The sequence below is a fragment of the Silene latifolia genome, chromosome Y (assembly GCF_048544455.1).
Source record: "Silene latifolia isolate original U9 population chromosome Y, ASM4854445v1, whole genome shotgun sequence".
Classification (NCBI taxonomy): domain Eukaryota; kingdom Viridiplantae; phylum Streptophyta; class Magnoliopsida; order Caryophyllales; family Caryophyllaceae; genus Silene; species Silene latifolia.
The window spans coordinates 175,960,280-175,983,120 of record NC_133538.1 but is presented as its reverse complement, the minus strand read 5'-3'; the positions used below and the strand labels follow the sequence as shown (position 1 = coordinate 175,983,120).

General features: G+C 34.4%; 1 long non-coding RNA gene across 2 annotated transcripts; it reads left to right on the top strand.

Moving 5' to 3' along the window:
* LOC141634346 (uncharacterized) lies at positions 1-21,062 on the top strand. Of its 2 annotated transcripts, none has more exons than XR_012539068.1 (3): positions 1-243; positions 1,056-1,116; positions 20,829-21,062. It is a non-coding gene; the product is annotated as an uncharacterized LOC141634346 (long non-coding RNA). The 2 variants fall into 2 exon arrangements; XR_012539067.1 differs by lacking the exon at positions 20,829-21,062 and adding an exon at positions 1,759-1,787.
* The last annotated feature ends 1,779 nt before the right edge of the window (positions 21,063-22,841 follow it).

The following is a 22,841-nucleotide window of genomic DNA, read 5'->3' as shown; positions in this document are numbered from 1 at the left end:
ATATTAATAAAAATAAAACTTTTTATACTAAAACATCATACCGTGTTTCCTACTCTTATTATCTTATACCACAACTTTTTCTTATTCTGCCTTCCCCTTTTTACAAACACAAAACCCTATTATCCTAATCACCCTCTTTGTTCTCCCTTCCTCTTCTTACTGCGTGATTCACCGATAAATTTGCGGAGCTTCGACCACGACTTTTGATCATCCTTATCTCTTCGTTTTCATATTATATAAATTGTAAGTTTTTGCCTAATTCGGTCTGTTCAGTTTATCCTTTTAAAAGTAATTTGTTCTTCATTTTATTTATGATCGTTTTGCTAAATTAAGATGGTATTTTGATAGATTTATATAAGTTATGAGGAGTAATTGCGAGAATTAGAGTAGGATCGATTTGGGTTATTATCGGACTGTAAGGTTGTGTTTTGGAAATTTCATTACTGATGGCTATACGGACCGTCGTTATTGAGTATTGTGGTAGTGTTGGTATAAGTTTTAGTTTGTGGAGCATAACGATAAGCTGAGCCGGGTTATTGTTTGAGGTCAGAAAGAGTTATACCTATATATATATATATATATATATATATATATATATATATATATATATATATATATATATATATATATAATTTAGTAGATCTTTGAGATAGTTGGTGTTTGGTGTTGATTTGAATATACAGGCCACATGTTTTGAGCTAAATGCCAATTGTTCATATTATGAGTTATTAGTATTAGATAGATGTTATATTAGACATGAGTTTGGGGCAGAAGCTAAGGTACGTAATGGAGATGCACTATTTTAACATTGGCACTATTGTTTTGGAAGATAGCCTTGTATACATGGAATTTGAGTGTGAGTTCTTGTTACTGGGTGGGTCTCGTTTTCTATGTTGATGAGAGGTGGTCAGTGGTGAAATTTGTTAACATGACTATAGGATGAGTTGTCTGCATTAGGAGTGTGGTGAGTGAATTTACCTAATATTGAGTATGTATAAGAGCTCGGCTGTTTTCATGTGAATTGTGTAGTAATCGGGTAACCCTTATACTTTTAGCTTGCGGATTTGAAGAGAGAATTTTTATATTAAGCTTAGCTTGGATTGACTGTCTCGAGAGGTAAGGACTTTTATCCTTTTTTAATTTAAGTAAAGAGCATGTTCAGTTTAATCATTAAACTGTTTTATAATATTTTGGCATCGATGAGATTTTACTTGTATTTCTAAATTTTGAATATTACACATTGGAATGGTTTCGACTCAAGCCGCTTTGGAAAATTTGGTTTCCTCTGGTCTAGATGGTTTAAGGTCGTCTCTGACGCTCCTGGGATTACGTCCCGAAACTAAACTCTTGGCCCGAGTTCATTTGGGTGGGGATTGTCAGGCCCCGACTCGCTAGGTAGTTAGACTTTTTCCTTTGGCGGTTCCATCCCTGTCGCCCAAATGTGAGAGGTGCGCACTTTTATGAGTCTAACAAAGCACATGTGGTGCCTCTAGACCGTGTCAAGGGTAGGACCTTGGCACACAGGTGGTAAAAGTTTTTGTTTTGAATTGTTTGGTTAATATTATTGGATTTATGGCAATTGGTTTTGGAATATATTTCTTGTTTTTACTTTGGTTTCAAAGCTTTGTTAATTTATAATATTTGTTTTGAATTTGTCAATATTTCTTATTTTCTTAAACTCGACTTTCGGCCGACGTCCTTATGTTTTGGGTCGTTCCCCCCGGAACTGTACCTATTTATTTATGTTTTGGGTACGAGTTGATAGGTACATTTGAGATGCTTGAGATCTTTGCATGGGTGCATCTTTGGATCCGGGGATTGTACGAGCGTGGAAGGATTTTGAATAAAGACTCTGTCTTACACTATTTATAATTTTATAATATCATTGGATTTGAATTTTATTTATTGTTTTAGATTTTGTAACACTTAAGTCTTCTTTCGCAACGTTTTGATTATTTGATAAAGTTTTGAGATATGTACTTTGTTTTTAAAGATTGACTCTGTACTTACCTTGCACTTGGCATTTTAAGCTAAGTGTGGAGTGACAGCCGTGAATTTTCCATCTCTAGTTTATCGTTTTAGTTGGTAAAATTTAGGGCTGTTACAGTTGGTATCAGAGCTAAGTGTTTTTCCAAATAAGTTTTACAAAATTTGAAACAAGTTTGATAGGACAAAAAAAAAATGTTTTGAATACGTGATGTTTTTTTTAAAAAAGAGTGTTGGTTGGGATGGGTGCATTTCATACAATTATCTGAATTACTGTTACGTCTAATTTTAGCTTATTGTTGCGCCATTAACCTTTGTTGATAATAAATTCATATTTTGGCAATTTTCATGAAAATGGAGTTGGGGCCTTGTTAGCATGATAATCTAGTTTTACACAAAGTTGGATATGAGAAAGTAAACTGTGTGAAGAGGGGTGCTTTGAATATGCGAATACGCAGATGGGTTTTAAGAAGGATGATGAGATTTGAGTTTGGTAGTATATTTACCCGAGAACTTGTATATAAAGTTAAATTAAGCCTTAAAGCCTTTATAAACTAAGTTGGACTTGAAAAAAAAAGGGTATAAACAGTTTAAGTGGAGGTGATTTAGGAATTTAAGGAACCCTTGTACTACTATTTGGAACTTATGATCCGTTGTCGAGCTTTTTGTGATAATGTTATACTATTACACGCTATGAGATTTACTAATACGTATATTTAATCAAGTAATGTTTGTATATATAAATACGTATGCCTCCTCAAAGAGATAATAACTCTGACAATGACATTGTTGTTGAAGTAGTGAGGAGAAACTCGATATTTACTAGAAATAGGCACTCAAGTGAGCTTGATAACTTATGTTAGGGAGAATAGGATAAAGAAAAGGCCAAAAAAAAAGGTCCTTGTATTAGAGTGTTCGAATGAGTTTGAGAATAAATAATCATCCTTTTAATTAAGGTAAGAGGATCATTTTGGGGGCACTGTCACCTGAGAATTTTGTATTTTATAATTTAGTGGTAATTGGACTCGATGGTATCATATTATCATCAAGTAATATGTGTATATGTGAAAGGTAAGATTTAGATTAAGATGTTCATAAATGAATGAGAAGGAGATAATTATTAGAGGTTTTTTTTTTCTATTTAAATAACTACCAGGATTGATGTCAGTATATATTAAAGTTATATTTGTTGACAGTTATGCAGAGTGATAATTATTTAGTGGAGCAAGGTTTTTTTTGACTTGGGATGTTATAAGGCAACTTTGAGAACCAAGTATCATTTTGGGACGACTAAAGCTTTAGATGAATATTTGATGCGAATTAGAGACTCGATATAAATGTGGTTTAGGGGATGATAACCTGTTGAGGAACAACGAAAAATTATTGAATTTGTGGGGTATATAGTTTACTTCTCAAGTATAAATGTGAAAAAAAGAAACATGGGAAACATTATTGGTGTAATTAGCTTTATGGGAAAACGGTAAAGATTAAGTTGGATCAGAAATTTCATGTTATAATGGACAACATTGAATAGAGTTTATACAATCAAGGTTGAAAGAAATGGGATGTTTAGTACGCTGCCTTGGTTGTCGGGTATGGGTATGGTGTGGTGCTGTGTTTGGGTTATCTTACTCTTAATTGCATTGGTTAAAGCTAGTTTGCCGTGTTGTCCAAGTGCGTGGCTGGTTCCGGGTCAGCATTGATTGTTGAGTATGAAATGAATAACTTGCTAAGGTAAATAGGTAATAGGCGTTGGCAGTATTATTGCTGTATTAACTTATAGGAGGTGTCTGAATTGAATTGTTTATGGTAAAAGGAGATTGTGGAAGTTATAAGATTTAGTGATGTTTTAGCTAATTAATATGCACATGCTGTTGATTTAGTGTATACCATGAGCCTTGCATTTTATGTTGGTCTAACGGAAACTAAATGAGGAATTTGTACGTCCGTATTAAGACTACATTTGGAGTAGGTTGAATATATTGAACTTTGTAATGTAAAATTTTTCATATCCTTTAAACACCATATGACGCTTTTACGACAAACGGCCTAGTTACTATGATCATATTCGATAAAAAAAAAATTTATTCGAGAACTGTATCATACTCGTTTGGTAGATGTTTTTAAATTGTTAATTACACAGATTTGTAGATAGTTCTTATATGTTAGTTGATATATAATTTCCACAATTGTGTGCCCACTCTCCACAATTCGTATCCATGTATAAAGTAACACGATTTTACTGATCCTAATAATTTTATTATTGTTCGAGGTTGTCTAACTAACGTGCTATCTGTTATTAATTCATTACTATTTTTTTTTGTGTTGAATTTTATCTGGGTTGGACTATTAATGATTCTTACTTTATATTAATAGCTAATACTTTATATCGATAAGTTAATTTTATTATTGGAAGATGGTTGTGATTTTTGAATGGAGTATTGGAGACGGGTAGATTATTGATAAATTATGGCTGTGTGAGACCGGTAAAAGGTATTGACCTCTGGATTAGAGTTATGAGCTATAAGAGAACATACTAGTTAAGACTTGAGAATGTATATATGGGTTGTTCTTTCGATTATTTGAGACAAGCAAACGATATAGTAGATTACATGGATAATTATCATTGCAAAACAAGTGGATTTGTAATTTCGTATCTTGTTAATGGGCAATTTTGCCGCCATCTTAAGGAATATACCATGAGAGTTGAAATCAGTATTTAAGCATTGATGGCATTGGCTTCGAATTGTATTTTAAGTTGTCGTTTCCTCTTTACTTGACACGCAGGTGAGTAGCACAGTTCATTATTGAACTTTAACGATATTTATATTGAAATTGAGATTGGTTACTAGTATTGAGTTATGGGGCATGTGTACCGAGTTATCTTTTACGGTCCAGAGTGACCATGGTTATTAAGTTATATATTATTATGAGTTTCAAATCGATATTGAGATGGAAATATTGTTTCGCTGTTTTACCGTCAGTTCACTTACACCTTGTCCTTGGCTTAGGGTCGATGGTGAGAATACGATATCTAGTTACTTTGGAGTATTATAAGAGTGAAAAGGAGTAATGAGCTTATACTTGGTTAATTATTTGGACGAGAGAAGTTGATATAGATTTTTTTTTTTTTTTATATATTTTTTTTCCCTGCATTGTTTTGCTTGGAGCTGAGTGCACATTGGAAAAATCAGCTTGTCGTTTTGTGTGTGCTTGATCCACATCGGTGAGCGTATTGGATTTTTGACACCTTATTAAAAGTTGATAGATTATGGGGGAAAAAAAAAAAATTTGGTCCCAGGATGGTGTGTAAAATGCGAATGAGGTAATAATATGTTACTCGTGTATATTTGAGTAGATGAATTTTCGTTGAGCCGTGATACATGGTTGAAATTGTCACAAGGGTGATCGTAATCAATATAAATCGAAAATAAGGATATGTGATTTAAGGCTCCGGATTGAGATTATAGATTAGGAGACTTGAGGTTGTCGTTTGAAGATTTGTATGTGCTTTTAATTATTTTAAATAGATTTGGAAATTTTGGACTCAATATTATGTTTTTGGAGTTATAAAATGGAAACATTACGATGAACATGTTATATAGTGGAGTAATTTGAAGTTGTCATTTGAGAAATATTTATGATCTTGAAAGTTATGTTGAATTTAAAGAATGATATAAATGGTTCGTCTATCATCATTGATGGAGTTTCGTACATAGTATTGAAGTGATATATTTTGATATATATGGTGAAGAGTCTATGGATCCCTATGAAATACTCAAGAGGGGGGGGGGGGGTGAATTGAGTATCTACCACTTTTTCGACTTTGATCAAATTTATAAAAGTATGATATTTATAATTTGAATTTATTAATTAAATTCAAAATATAATTAGCACACGGAAAATAAAACAAGCGATAAATAAATTTGCACACCGGATTTTGAAGTGGTTCAGCTTCACACTTCGAAGCCTACGTCCACTATTCTCGATTAATTATTTTAGTACCTCTCCACGGATTACAAAATAATCAACCCCTTTTACAACTAACTATAGTTGTAATAATGAGTATCGCTAAACACTCGACTTCCTCTCGTTATAAAGAAAGTAATAAGAGTATCTCAAAGATTGTTCACACAATTGAACGAATAAGAGATAAATCTATGACCACTATTCTCCAAAACGATACTTGACAATTGTTGACTTGAGTAACACGACTTTTCAAAAGAAAACAAATTTTGCAATTAAAAACTCTTTAAAAGCAAAGACAAATTATGCTCACAAATTATGTATGTTGAAAAGTTAATTTTAATGTGTCTTATTACCTCCTATTTATACTAGAGTAAATAAAGAATTTGTGGAGTACTAGATTTGTTCAACAAATAAAACACATACAAGTACATGAATTGTACCAAAGAATCTTTTTGTAAATTCTATCAACAAGGACCACTTAGATAGAATTTAAATAAAATAAGAGTAGTTTTAGTTGTTCACAAATGCAACAACCATATGTTGTTTACACGTGAAGGTGAAACATTGTGATAGGACAAATCTTTATGTATTTGAGTCAAATGCAAATTGTACCTTTTCCACAAAGGATAAAACAATTAATCAATTAGGAGATATTGAGTTAATCACAATTTAGTGATAAAGAAACATGCGGTAATTAGAAGACAAGAGTCCAAGACATATTCTGAGACCCATCTCCTATATCACGTATGATTAAATATTTGACTCCAATTAGAAAAATGTTTTTATTAATTAAAAACACATTAAATATTATTTGTAAAAAATAAAATAAATTTTCTTCCGAAAGATGTCGTGTTAAGTAGCCACCCTAAGTTATAGTACAATCGACTATAACTTAGAGTATGAGTGTATTAAGTTATAAACGTAATAATTATAACTTAAGACTAACTCAAAACAATTATTAAATATCGTAAAGGAGAGACGAACTAACTACTGACTAATCTTCCTTGAAAATTCTTGAGATGTAAGTTCCTTTCAATTTCTTGATCACGAACTCAAACCGCATTATCAAATCGTCATTTTGCAATTTGTAACCTCGTTAATCTATAAAGACTAAACAAACAATTACGTGCAAACTTATATAACAATTATTATATACTTGTCATCATCAAAACATAAAATGTATAAGACACGGTCCAACAAATTCCCCCTTTTTGATGATGGCAAGTCTCCTAGATTTGTTTCTACGGTTTAGTTCCCCCTCTACCCAAAAACAATCATAATTGTAAATACTTTGAATTGACGGTTTGATAAGTGAGCTAAGCTATAGCACCTAAGGACTTTAAGAGACATATGATCTTGAAAAGGAGCAAGCTTAGGCAAATAACGCATTCAAGTCTATTTTTTTCCCCCTCTTGACATCATCGAAAAGACGAGAAAAAGACATAAAATGACTAGAATAATATGAACCAAAGCTAAGTAGATAACCAAGTTAAAAGCACACAAAAGAAAGTGAGATTAAGTCCTGAAAACAAAAACCATGACATCGTCTATGGCAACTACTAAGCAAAATATAATTACTAACATAATTAAGTAATAACCAAAATGAATGAAAGAGGATAATTAGAAGAAGACGGCCCTAAGAACTAAGCTAAGCTGAAACAAAGAGTTAGGTAGAGTCATAGTTTGCGGGAGGAATGGTTTGGTATGGATTTGAATAGTCGGTACGGGTACGGAACTCACGGCTAGTAAGACGGTCCAAGCAAGAAGTAACGAGAGCAGATTGCGCCTGAAGACGCCCTTCAAACTGTTTAAACTGTGAGACAACCTTCTCCATCACCTCCTTTATCCCTTGTACCTCAGCAATAACCGCTCCACCATCAGCATATAACCCCTTAGCATGGCCAGAAATCACGCCTAAATACTTCCGTTGAAAAGGCAATTCCATTCGCAACGTATCCTTAATACTCGCCAAAACTGAACTATGCCCCTGCAACTCAGAATGCACATCAGCTAAAACTGAACTCTGCACTGACAACCTCTTATCCACACTCGACATCCAATCTAAGAACCGTGGCTCAAGGGAAACAGTAGTATCTGAGGTTTCCAAACCAACGGCAGCCAACATAGAAGACTGCTCATTCAGTCGCGAATCAACACGGTCCATAAATTCCACCAACTTCGACTCAAGACCATTAAACACACTCACAGCCGACGCACTAGGGACACCAGCTGCAGGAGGACTATTTTTCTCCCGAAAAATCAGAGTTGGTCCACGAACCTCGAGACCCATAAGTTTAAGTAATTTGTCACTCATACGGTCTCGCGGTTCAACACCGTAACTATCAGCACTAACAACACCCTTAACCTCCAACATCCGAGACACCCACATACCATAAGGAATATCACAAGTTGTCGAGAATTTTAAGTCAGTAACAATGGTCGATATTTGATGAATCCGATGAAAAACCAACAGTGGTAAGTTTACTTTTTCTCCTTCTAACCAAGATTTCAGAGCAATAATTTCATAACTAGCCAGTTTATCCCGTCCACCCCAACGCGGAACGACGGTATTCCAAAGAAAATTTAACAAAAATTTTACCTTTAGTGTAAACGGAGCAGCTAACACCGCACTAGTATCATCAGCCAACTCGTCAAAATACCGTTTCAAAGCAATTTTGTCACCCTTACTAAACCCGTTCCAGTCAGCACCTGGAACAATCGCCAAACCACCAAGCGGAACCTGAAATTCCTTCGCAAACTCCGCATTGTAATCGAAATAGCCTCGACGTTCACAATGTACCGCAACACCCCATCTTGGAACGAAACGAAGCAAAAAATTGTGTAACTTCAATAGGATAAACAGTACCTTGAAACTCAGCAATAAAGTTCCAACCTTGAAATTGTAGGAAATCGGTAAAGAATCGCAGACCATCTTTGTCTGAGTACCAACTGTTTGGATAAAACCGACCCGCGTGAATATGGTATTTATGAACTCGAAGAGCTAATTCGCGTTCTTGCTGAGTTAGTCGCAGCTTATCAATACCAGTCCTAGTCGCGGTATCCATCACTTCCTTAAACATCAATCGTTGAGAACCACTTTCCTTCACAACCTCGTCTACAATCACCACCCTATCCCCCTTAGTATCCTCAATATCAACCTCAATCAGTTTACCCAAATTGCGCTTTCGGTGCCGGTTACCATTCTTGCTTGATTGACCACCGTCTGGGACAAATTGGGTGGGTAATTTAGTCGTTCGTTTGGGAGGTTGGGTAGTAGGCGGTATGGTTGGTCGAGAAGCAGTGGACGACGGGTTGGTAGCTGGGTTCGGGTTTAAGGATTTGGGTCGTTTAGCAGGGGAAGACATGGTGAAGGTTATATTTGATTTTACAGAGAAAAGTTGGTAAGGATGAACGAATTTGGGGAAGATAATGGGTTAAATAGGAATGATAATGTGTGTTTGAATAGGAATAGAAAAGGAATGGCAAGAGTTTTAGCAGGGAAATAATTGTAGTAGTAGTAGTAGTAGAATAGGATAAGCATAGGAAAAGAGTAGTAGCTGAGTAGGTAATTAATTGTCAGGTAAATAGTTGAAGTAGGTTAGATTAATAAATTGGATTTAAGGTAGTGATAGGATAAAAGTAAAAGTAGGAATAGTGTTTTGTACGAAACAAAAAAAATAGGAATTGACCACTCATAATTTTATCTCATAAGATAAAATTTACATAAAGTTAATCAATATCTATTTGAGTAGGTGTAGTATTTGTGAGTTTGGGTGAAATATTATATGATGGAGGAAATTTGGTTACGACATAATATAATGTAATTAATTTGCAAAGCAATTAACATATCAATCAATCTCACAATATAATATGCACTTTATCAAAGTTAATATTTAGCAAATGAAAATACGGACACGGTCATACAATCTCGTCTTAACTAGTCAATCATAGAGGAAAATAAATATTTTTGATGGTTTTAGGTGCCACCGATTAAACCAATTTCCAACCGTAATGTCTCAAAACGTTCTCTAGCTAAAGGCTTAGTTAAAATATCGGCCCATTGTTTCTCAGTACTACAAAATTCAAGTCTTATATTCCCCTTTTCAACATGGTCGCGTAAGAAATGGTGTCTAATTTCTATATGTTTGGTACGGGAATGTTGGGCTGGATTTTTTGAAATAATGATAGCGCTAGTATTATCACAATGAATTGGAATACAGTCAAAAGTAACACCGTAATCATGTAATTGTTGCTTAAGCCATAAAAGTTGAGAACATACCAATGCGGCGGCAATATATTCACTCTCTGCGGTGGATAATGCTACCGAATTTTGCTTTTTAGAGGCCCAAGAAATAATACATGGTCCAACGAAAGTTGCTATACCGGATGTACTTTTTCTATCGATTTGAACACCCCGCATAGTCTCAGCATCGAATAACCTTTTAGATCAAAGTTACGATCAATTGGGTACCAAAGGTACAATTTAGATGTACCAACTAAATACCGAGAATCCTTTTACCGCATCATATGTGATTCTTTAGGACATGACCGAAATCGTGCACAAATACATACGCTAAACATTATGTCAGTCTACTCATGAGTTAAGTAAAGTAAGGAACCAATCATACCTCTATAAGTCGTTTCATCAATCGACTTACCTTCCTAAATCTTTAACTAACTTCTTGTTTAAAGCCATAGGAGTAGACATGGGACGTGCTTTTTCCATACCAAATTTCTTAAGCAATTCTTTGATATATTTTTCTTTGATGAATCATAATGCCCTCACTTGTTTGTTGAATTTGAAGTCCTAAAAAGAATTTTAATTCTCCCATCATGCTCATCTCAAATTCAGAGGTCATTAATTCTGAAAAATATACACAAAGTTTATTATTAGTTGATCCAAAAATAATATCATCAACATAAATTTGAACAACTAATAAATCGAACCTCGATTTCAAAAATAAAGTTTTATCAATGATCCTCTCGAAAACCACTTTGAAGTAAAAATTTTGACAGTCTGTCATACCAAGCTCTCGGAGCTTGTTTTAGACCATATAAAGCTTTGTCAAGTTTAAAAACGTGGTTTTGAAAATCTTTATTAAGGAATCCTGGGGGTTGCTCCACAAATACTTCTTCTTCCAAATATCCGTTAAGAAAAGCAGTCTTAACATCCATTTGAAATAATTTAAGTCCTTTGTGAGCGGCAAAAGCTATTAACAATCGAATAGCTTCAAGTCGGGCCACGGGTGCGAAGGTCTCGTCATAATCGATCCCTTCTTGTTGATTGTATCCTTGAACAACCAATCTGGCTTTATTTCTGACAATCACCCCGGCATCATCCAGCTTGTTTCTAAAAACCCATCTAGTACCAATTACTGATCGATCGCTTGGTCTAGGAACAAGATGCCAGACTTTGTTCCTTTCAAATTGATGTAATTCATCTTGCATAGCAATAATCCAATCAGAATCTGTTAAGGCAACTTTAATATTTGCAGGTTCAATAGTAGAAAGAAAAGAATGAAAAGTACAAAAATTATTAAGAGATCTGCGAGTTTGAATTCCCTTTCGTATATCTCCTAAGATAGCATCAGTAGTATGTGAACTTTGATGTTTCCACTTCTTAGGAATGAAAGGAGTATCCTCATTATTTGTTATCGAACTCCCTCCTTCTTCAATCGATATATTCTCAGGAATAACTTTTGAAGTTATAGCTTCTGAAGTTATAGTTCCAGATGCTATAACCTTGGTTGTTCCCCCTGAGTCTAATCCTGGGGTTATAATGGAGTCATCCATAACTTCAGACTCCATATTTTTATTTTGAGGTGAGGTTGTAGTATCATCAACTACAACTTCGACACCCTTTCCCTTTTTATTTGAAGAATTATTGATCTCATCATTTGTACCATCAATTTCTTTTTCTTCCTCACTAAGTTCAGGTGGATCATCACGTGATAACCCGAAATCGGTTCATCCTCATCTTCTTCTTCATCCCGCAGGGCTTATTAAAAGAGTCATGTTCATCAAAAATAACATGCACACTCTCTTCAATACATAAAGTTCTCTTGTTAAATACCTTATAAGCCTTGCTATGATTAGAATATCCAATAAAAATTGCTTCATCACTCCTTGGATCAAATTTACTAAGTTTATTTTTACCATTATTATGAACAAAACATTTACTACCAAAACAACGCAAGTGAGAGATGTTAGGTTTTCTTCCCCTAAGCAATTCATATGGAGTTTTCTTTAAAATTGGTCTAATCATAGCTCGGTTATGTATATAACAAGATGTCTTGACCGCTTCGGCCCAAAAACTACGAGGTAAACCGCTACAAAGCAACATAGTACGTGCCATATCTTCTAAGGTTCTATTCATCCGTTCAACGACACCATTTTGTTGTGGAGTTCGTGGAGCCGAAAAATTATGTCCAACTCCATGAGCTCTACAATATTCTATAAAAGCATGATTATCAAATTCGGTGCCGTGATCAGTTCTAATAGAAATCAATTTATGATCAAATTTATTTTGGACAAGTTTCATTAAACAATCAAATTCATTAAAGGTTTCGTCTTTGGTGTTTAAGAAAATTGGCCAAACATACCTTGAATAATCATCAACCAAAACAAATACATACCTTGATCCTCCTCTACTCCTTACCTTCATTGGACCGCAAAGATCCATATGAACGAGCTCTAGAGGTCTATTAGTACTTACAATTCTTTTTGGTTTGAATGACGACCTTACATGCTTGCAGCGTGCACATGTCTCACATAATCTCTCTTTATCAAATTTAATTGAAGGAAGCCCATCAACTAGATTCCACCTTTTGAGCTTCTCCAAGATTGGTGAGCTTATGTGACCAAACCTCTTGTGCCAAAGACAAGGATCATCGAGAGTTACCTTCATACAAGAAAGAGAATTAGTAGGTACAACATTTAAATCAACTATATAGACATTCCTACTACGATGACCTTCTAAGATAACACTACTAGTACCCTCAATTATTATACGACAAATATTAGCATGAAAGACAACTTTATTGCCTTTATCACATAATTGAGAAATACTAAGCAAGTTATGCTTAAGGCCGCGAACCAAATAAACATTGTCAATAGAATTAGAAGAAGAAACACCTATTTTACCGATACCAATTACCTTACCCTTTTTATTATCACCAAAGGTAACCTTACCTCCATCAAAAGGCTCAAGTGAAAGAAATTGACTAATATCACCTGTCATGTGTCTGGAGCAACCACTGTCGAGGTACCACTGATTGCTTTCTTTCACTATTACCTGTAAGAAAATTAGATTCGATTTTTAGGTACCCAAGCTAGGTTGGGTCCTTTAACATTAGTTACCCTAAAAACCTCATCTTTTCTAATCCAAATCTGTCTTACAATTTTCTTTTTGATGGGAGTATTGGATCGGCTAGTACTAGTATTTCTAGATTTGGGTTGTTTATCATTAGACCTAGAAGATTGACTCGATTTATCACTAGGAATATTATCTTGAGTTTTCTTCAAATTATTATAATTTGTTGGATGTATAAATCCACCATTACAACCCCGTCTAAATTCATTATTTCTAATTTGTTCATGTTCCTTCTCTTTTAAAAAGTCATCTTCAGTTAATCCAGATTCTCTAACAAATTTAATCCCTTCATTCAGATCAAGTTTACGCTTGACGCATGAATCTAGGATATGGCGGTTTTTACCATGATAAGTACATATTAAATACTCGGTAAATCCACATATTTCCTTTTCCTAAAATCACGATCGAAGGGCTAGATTTGCATTTTTCATGGTCTCTACGACTATAGCATTCATGTCCTAATCCCATTTTCATATTATTATCTGATTGCTGAGACAAGAAATTAAGAACTTTAGTGCTACCTTCCCATTTGTCATAGACCATTCTAGCATGTCTAAGTAAATCTTTTAAAGACTCTATTTCTTTTTGACATTCTTTATGATCATATTCTGACTCTCTAGGAACATTATCTTTTAACAAATTCTCGCGAAAGTCAATAAATCTTTTGTTTAATATGTGCTTTTCAAGAGAATGTTGTTTCTTAATATTTATCAATTCAGACTTCAAATCATTCAATTGCTGAGTGAGAAAATCGTTTTTCTCTTTTAGTTCTGAAGTTATAGCTTCGTGAGCTATAACCTCAGATTTTAAAAGGTTGTTTTTCTCTTTTAGATCTGAAGTTATAGCATCATTAGCTATAACCTTAGATTCTAATAAAGCATTCTTCTCTTTTAGTTCTTTAGTTATAACATCATGAGCTATAACCTTAGATTCTAAAATAGCTTTTTGAGATTTAATCGATTCTAAGGTTATAGCCTGATTCGATTTTGTAACCTTAGAACTCAAACTTCTTAACCTTTGATTTTAAAACCTAATTTTCCTCAAAGCAATTTCAAGAATTTGTTCTTTCAAATCAATTAATTCAAGATTCTGTTTCATGACACGATCAAGAGTTTTCTCAAAATATTCGATGAGTGAATTTTTTGACAATCTCTTGACTTGCTTTTTAAGACGAATAAAACTTACCTCGTCGTCTTCTTCTTGAGTCGATTTTCCCATAAGACACAACTCAAAGATGCTTGTGTCCTTTATCATCTTCACCGTCGAGAATAGATCTAGGCTAAGATTGCTCGTGCACAGATTTGCCACTTCACTATCATCCGGATCTTCATCATCTTCTCGAATCCGGATCTCCCCAACAAGATGCCATCATAACTTGTTTATACTCATTCTTTGTTTTCTCTCTTTTAGCCTTATTTTTAATTTCTTTCCAGGTGGGGCAATCTTTGATCATATGTCCAGCTTCCCCACACTTAAAACAACCTCTATTTGAAAAAGATTGTTTCGACTCAGTAGACTTTTTGTTGAATGTTGGTTTAGTTTGTTTGTTTTTAAAAACAGATTTTCTGAAACGTCTAGCAAACAAAACCGTATCATCCTCAATGTCAGCATCTATATCGTTTGAAGCAGCTTGCAGAGCTATCCCTTTATCTTTACTTGATTCACTTGCACGCTTATTAAGAGTAAGTTCGTGCGCCATAAGTGAGCCAAGCAACTCCTGATAGGACAGTGAGGATAGATCTTTAGCTTCTTCAATCGCAGTAACCTTAGGTTGCCACTTTTCAGTTAAGCTCCTTAAGATTTTTCTGACAATATCCTCGGACTCAAATTTCCTACCAAGATTTCTAAGTTCATTGGTAATATTCGAAAACCGAGTAGACATGCTATTTATACTTTCATCCTTCTCCATAGAGAACAATTCATATTGTTGAATAAGCAAGTCTACTCTATGTTTTCTAACAAGAGATGTACCTTCATAGGCTAGTTCAAGACTATCCCATATTTCTTTAGCAGATGTACATGAAGAAAACCGATCAAATTCAGTTAGACTTATGCCATTTGCAAAAGAGTCATAGCTTTTGAATTTTTCTCAGCTTTCTTGTAATCTGCCTCAGTGTAGTCATCCTCGTTCTTTTCATGGGCAACGCCTTCACTAGAAAGTACCATAATTTTGTTAGGACCTTTTTGAACAATTTTCCAGCATTCCCAATCATGACCCTTAATGTAATGAGTCATCATATTTTTCCAAAGACCGTAATTTTTTCCATCGAAAACAGGACACTTAAGATATTTGGAATCCATAATAAAAAGATATTTTAAAATAAAATAAAATAAAATAAAATAACAAACTAACAAAGATAGAAAGACGCCTAGGATCGCCTCTTTTGATGTTAGGCAATCAAGAGCACGAGGCTCTGATACCAATTGAAGAGTCTATGGATCCCTATGAAATACTCAAGAGGGGGGGTGAATTGAGTATCTACCACTTTTTCGACTTTGATCGAATTTATAAAAGTATGATATTTATAATTTGAATTAATTAATTAAATTCAAAATATAATTAGCACACAGAAAATAAAACAAGCGATAAATAAATTTGCACACCGGATTTTGAAGTGGTTCAGCTTCACACTCCGAAGCCTACGTCCACTATTCTCGATTAATTATTTTAGTACCTCTCCACGGATTACAAAATAATCAACCCCTTTTACAACTAACTATAGTTGTAATAATGAGTATCGCTAAACACTCGACTTCCTCTCGTTATAAAGAAAGTAATAAGAGTATCTCAAAGATTGTTCACACAATTGAACGAATAAGAGATAAATCTATGACCACTATTCTCCAAAACGATACTTGACAATTGTTGACTTGAGTAACACGACTTTTCAAAAGAAAACAAATTTTGCAATTAAAAACTCTTTAAAAGCAAAGACAAATTATGCTCACAAATTATGTATGTTGAAAAGTTAATTTTAATGTGTCTTATTACCTCCTATTTATACTAGAGTAAATAAAGAATTTGTGGAGTACTAGATTTGTTGAACAAATAAAACACATACAAGTACATGAATTGTACCAAAGAATCTTTTTGTAAAATCTATCAACAAGGACCACTTAGATAGAATTTAAATAAAATAAGAGTAGTTTTAGTTGTTCACAAATGCAACAACCATATGTTGTTTACACGTGAAGGTGAAACATTGTGATAGGACAAATCTTTATGTATTTGAGTCAAATGCAAATTGTACCTTTTCCACAAAGGATAAAACAATTAATCAATTAGGAGATATTGAGTTAATCACAATTTAGTGATAAAGAAACATGCGGTAATTAGAAGACAAGAGTCCAAGACATATTCTGAGACCCATCTCCTATATCACGTATGATTAAATATTTGACTCCAATTAGAAAAATGTTTTTATTAATTAAAAACACATTAAATATTATTTGTAAAAAATAAAATAAATTTTCTTCCGAAAGATGTCGTGTTAAGTAGCCACCCTAAGTTATAGTACAATCGACTATAACTTAGAGTATGAGTGTATTAAGTTATAAACGTAATAATTATAACTTAAGACTAACTCAAAACAATTATTAAATATCGTAAAGGAGAGACGAACTAACTACTGACTAATCTTCCTTGAAAATTCTTCAGATGTAAGTTCCTTTCAATTTCTTGATCACGAACTCAAACCGCATTATCAAATCGTCATTTTGCAATTTGTAACCTCGTTAATCTATAAAGACTAAACAAACAATTACGTGCAAACTTATATAACAATTATTATATACTTGTCATCATCAAAACATAAAATGTATAAGACACGGTCCAACATATGGGATTGTGAAAATACTCGTGGAATGAAAGTGTTTAGGTGAAATAAATATTAGTTTAAAAAAAAAAAAAAAAATCATGACCGTAAAAGGAGTTTGAATATTATGAATTTTATAGATAGCCTACCAATGTTTCTCGGAAGGGTAACATATATAATGATGTGAGTGATTATTCATAAATCAATTAAGAGTCCTTATGTAAATATTGTCGCTTTGATGCATTACCAAAAACGTTAATAGTTATTATATTCGTGTTTGGATATTTTACCGTGAGATGGGTGGTTTAATATATGGTAGGGTGACGTGTAGGCGAGATGTTGTAGTTTCTGACCTAAATTGGTTACTTTGGGGGACAGTAGCAACGTTAGCAAGATTCAGAGTGGATTCTGGCATTTATAGTTTATGGTCATATATTATTCATGCATTGAGAATTGATTGTGAGTTGTCATTGTGATAGTTGCATGAGCCTCAATACTAGTATGAATAGATGTGAGGGACAATCACTTCAGACTGATAATGACGTTAAGATTAATGATTGAACCTTAGAACTGATATTATATGGCGTTAAATGTGGTCGGATTTACAGAGAATTATATTTAGGTTGTTTGGTATTGTGTTTTGTTGTTGCCTTCTTTGACTATGGCATGGAGATGAGTAATTTGGATTTTACTCTAAGTGTTGAATGATTCTTAACGTAAGCTTTAAAATATGATGATAGGATAAGTTATTTAAGTTATGAGTTTTCCCTACTAGCTATATTATTATTGGACTGTATGAGATGTTGGAGCGTATGAGTGAGGTAGGCAGCATAGCTTAATGGCCTGACTAATTCCGAGAAAGTTCATAAGGTGATCCACGCCCCTCAACTAAGGAGATATGTTAGTTACTTGCCCAATTAGATTGTCGATCTTAATGACACGTTGATTTGGGAGGAGACTCTTATGCAAACGATTAAGTTTTGTGAAACCATATAGATGTAAAAGAGATTACTTGGAATTGAATATGCCATGACAGACAGGTCCCTCACCTTTTACCTAAGGTAATTCTTACGCTTCGTGGACGAAGCTTTGTTTTAAGGGGGTCGATATTTGTACATTTAAATTTCTTTTGTGATTCTTACATGTACCCTGATCTACTGAGTTTGGGTGTGAGGTTGGTGTGCTGTGCATCTTGGCACGTTTACTTTATATTTCCTGATTATGCATAACATTGCATAATATTTGTTGCTATTCATCATGTTTAATGCCCAATATTTGCTAATGCTAATGCTATAATGTTGGTACTGGTTGGGGTTACCCACTAGTGGTGTGGCCAGTATGTTTAGTTGTTTTTTTTAACACTTCCGAAAATTTTTATTTTTATTTATTTAATCATTTTTCGCTACACTTGTGAAATATATATGGAGTTGTTAAAATGTGTGTGTCCTCGGAAAAATAAAATGTTCTTTTGCAAATTCGACATGCTCTTAGTTTTGTAGCTAGTGACGCTTTTACCTTTGGAGTTGAGAAAATTAAGAGAAGTTTGTAAGGTAATGTATAAGAGTGAGAACTATAAGGTAATGTATAAAAGTGAGAATGTTGGTGAAATTTTGAGTATATGAAGTGGGTAGACATTGGAGTATGAAAATGAAGGTTCGTTTAAGCTTCGGGGACGAAGCTTTGTTTTAAGAAGGAAGTCAGTAACACCCGTTATTTTCGGAGTTATTTATTAAGGGTTACTTGTACATTATTCATTATGGGATTTGGAGTCATAAACTATTAAAGAAAAACTTTTGTTTTGTTATTATTAATATGGGGAGAATAAAACCATTTTGGACTTTTTGTAAAATAAATTGATTTGGGATTAATTCAATGGCCGGATATTATTTATGTACCGACTTGGACTTGGCACGGGCTTTGACCCAATTTTACATATTAATAAAAATAAAACTTTTTATACTAAAACATCATACCGTGTTTCCTACTCTTATTATCTTATACCACAACTTTTTCTTATTCTGCCTTCCCCTTTTTACAAACACAAAACCCTATTATCCTAATCACCCTCTTTGTCCTCCCTTCCCTCTTCTTTGCGTGATTCACCGATAAATTTGCGGAGCTTCGACCACGACTTTTGATCATCCTTATCTCTTCGTTTTCATATTATATAAATTGTAAGTTTTTGCCTAATTCGGCCTGTTCAGTTTATCCTTTTAAAAGTAATTTGTTCTTCATTTTATTTATGATCGTTTTGCTAAATTAAGATGGTATTTTGATAGATTTATATAAGTTATGAGGAGTAATTGCGAGAATTAGAGTAGGATCGATTTGGGTTATTATCGGTTTGTAAGGTTGTGTTTTGGAAATTTCATTCCGATGGCTATACTGCACTGGTCGTTATTGAGTATTGTGGTAGTGTTGGTATAAGTTTTAGTTTGTGGAGCATAACGATATGTTTGAGTAGGGTTATTGTTTGAGGTCGAAAGAGTTATACCTATATATATATATATATATATATATATATATATATATATATATATATATATATATATATATATAATTTTGTAGATCTTTGAGATAGTTGGTGTTTGGTGTTGATTTGAATATACAGGCCACATGTTTTGAGCTAAATGCCAATTGTTCATATTATGAGTTATTAGTATTAGATAGATGTTATATTAGACATGAGTTTGGGGCAGAAGCTAAGGTACGTAATGGAGATGCACTATTTTAACATTGGCACTATTGTTTTGGAAGATAGCCTTGTATACATGGAATTTGAGTGTGAGTTCTTGTTACTGGGTGGGTCTCGTTTTCTATGTTGATGAGAGGTGGTCAGTGGTGAAATTTGTTAACATGACTATAGGATGAGTTGTCTGCATTAGGAGTGTGGTGAGTGAATTTACCTAATATTGAGTATGTATAAGAGCTCGGCTGTTTTCATGTGAATTGTGTAGTAATCGGGTAACCCTTATACTTGTAGCTTCATGGATTTGAAGAGATAATTTTTATATTAAGCTTAGCTTGGATTGACTGTCTCGAGAGGTAAGGACTTTTATCCTTTTTAAATTTAAGTAAAGAGCATGTTCAGTTTAATCATTAAACTGTTTTATAATATTTTGGCATCGATGAGATTTTACTTGTATTTCTAAATTATGAATATTACACATTGGAATGGTTTCGGCTCAAGCCGCTTTGGAAAATTTGGTTTCCTCTGGTCTAGATGGTTTAAGGTCGTCTCTGACGCTCCTGGGATTACGTCCCGAAACTAAACTCTTGGCCCGAGTTCATTTGGGTGGGGATTGTCCCGCCCCACTCGCTAGGTAGTTAGACTTTCTCCTTTGGCGGTTCCATCCTACTGACTGCCCAAATGTGAGAGGTGCGCACTTTTATGAGTCTAACAAAGCACAGGTGGTGCCTCTAGACCGTGTCAAGGGTAGGACCTTGGCACACAGGTGGTAGAAGTTTTTGTTTTGAATTGTTTGGTTAATATTATTGGATTTATGGCAATTGGTTTTGGAATATATTTCTTGTTTTTACTTTGGTTTCAAAGCTTTGTTAATTTATAATACTGTTTCTGAATTTGTCAATATTTCTTATTTTCTTAAACTCAGCTTTCGCTGACGTCCTTATGTTTTGGGTCGTTCCCCCACTGGAACCTGTACCTATTTATGTTTTGGGTACAGTTGATAGGTACATTTGAGATGCTTGAGATGCTGCATGGGTGCATACTGGATCCGGGGATTGTACGAGCGTGGAAGGATTTTGAATAAAGACTCCGTCTTACACTATTTATAATTTTATAATATCATTGGATTTGAATTTTATTTATTGTTTTAGATTTTGTAACACTTAAGTCTTCCGCTGCAACGTTTTGATTATTTGATAAAGTTTTGAGATATGTACTTTGTTTTTAAAGATTGACTCTGTACTTACCTTGCACTTGGCATTTTAAGCTAAGTGTGGAGTGACAGCCGTGAATTTTCCATCTCTAGTTTATCGTTTTGGTTGGTAAAATTTAGGGCTGTTACAACAACACCCTCTCACGGCCACCATTAACACCAGCCACCACCTCCACCGTGAGCTAGCACCACCAGCTTCCCCACCGAACCCAGCCACCTCGCCTCAACACCTCACCCTTACCTCCACCTTCACACGAACTCCTAGCAGCACTCCCCTGACCCGACACAAAAACCAACTCCGACACCACATCTACCCAACACCACACCACCTCTGGCCACCACCGTCATCACCACTGACCAACGGTGGTTCCAGGGGTGGTCCCAATTACCCTTGACCCGACGAAAACCACCACGGCATATACCAAACACCAACACCCACAAAGACACTCGACCTTCCTCTATTTTCGCGTTTTACACCCGCCACCGCCAAAAACCACCACCTACGGCAACTAAACCACCCCCACGACGGTCTAGTAGATCCCTAGGTTCCAACCCTACCAACCACAGACCACGATACGACCCTAACAGATCCCAAATCGGGTCGAAACCCCTTAAAGTACCCCTATTTCGCATAATCAATTAAAAGCGGTCAAAGTCGTCATCTTTGCTACCACACGCCACCCTACCATCACCATTAGGACCGACTAACACCCAGAAACCACCACCCACAATCTTAGGTCAGATAGGTCACGCTAAGTGGGTTAAAATCCATATAACCACATATTGTATACCCTCTTCAACCACCCTCAAAAACCCGCCTGAAACCGCCCTCTCCCATCAGTCAACATTGGTCAAATCAGGTCAACGGTGATCCCTGGTCATCCACGGTCACAACGGTACTTACGGCTTTATCTATGGTGGTCTAGATAACAAGTTATAAGGAGGCAAAGTATATACATAAGACGGTTTAAAATATTACCTTGAGGCGATAATAAAAGTTAATTCGTTTGCTTTCTCTTCCTTTCTCCTTTCCTTCTTTCTTTTAGATCTCTTCCTTCCTTCTTCTTTTATGAATTATTTTCAGATTTATTAAGTATTTATAGTCTAGGTTTAGGGAGTATAGGATGCCAATTAGGAAACTATTGCCTTTTCTAATTATTATTAGGAATTACCATATTATTATTCTTATTATTTTATTATTAAATCCCGCTTCAAATCACGATTACTTAATTATTAAGCCAATAAAACCTGTCCTCCAATTTATGTCACACGACCCAATGTTGTACTATTAGCTAAGCCCAATTCCCGACTAGCTTACTTCCTTTATTATTTACTTAACGTCTTATCTGTAATTATTATTAGAAATGTATTTAATTAATTATTTTAAATTACATAAATTATTCTCATAAATTACTATTAAAATACGGGGTATTACAAAAAAAGGTCAACAAGTAAATAAAGCTGCTGTCATTACAATATTAACACCGTTAATGGCAAAGGGCAGATGATGCACTAAACTGAAAGTTCAGGGGCACCATGTGCACATTCTTAAAAGCAGGGGTACAACGTGAATTAAGTAAAACCTCAGGGGCACCACGTGAATTATCCAATAATTATAATACGAAGTATACAAGTATAAATGCATGTGATACTTTTTACGCTTGACATTTTTTTATGTTACTCAATTTTAAGTTTGTGTTACTCCCTCCTACATATATTTTATACACAAAGATCAAGGTATAAAAAGAGCCGAGGGAAATTGCTTTTAATCTTATATTATTAAAAAAATAAAATAGA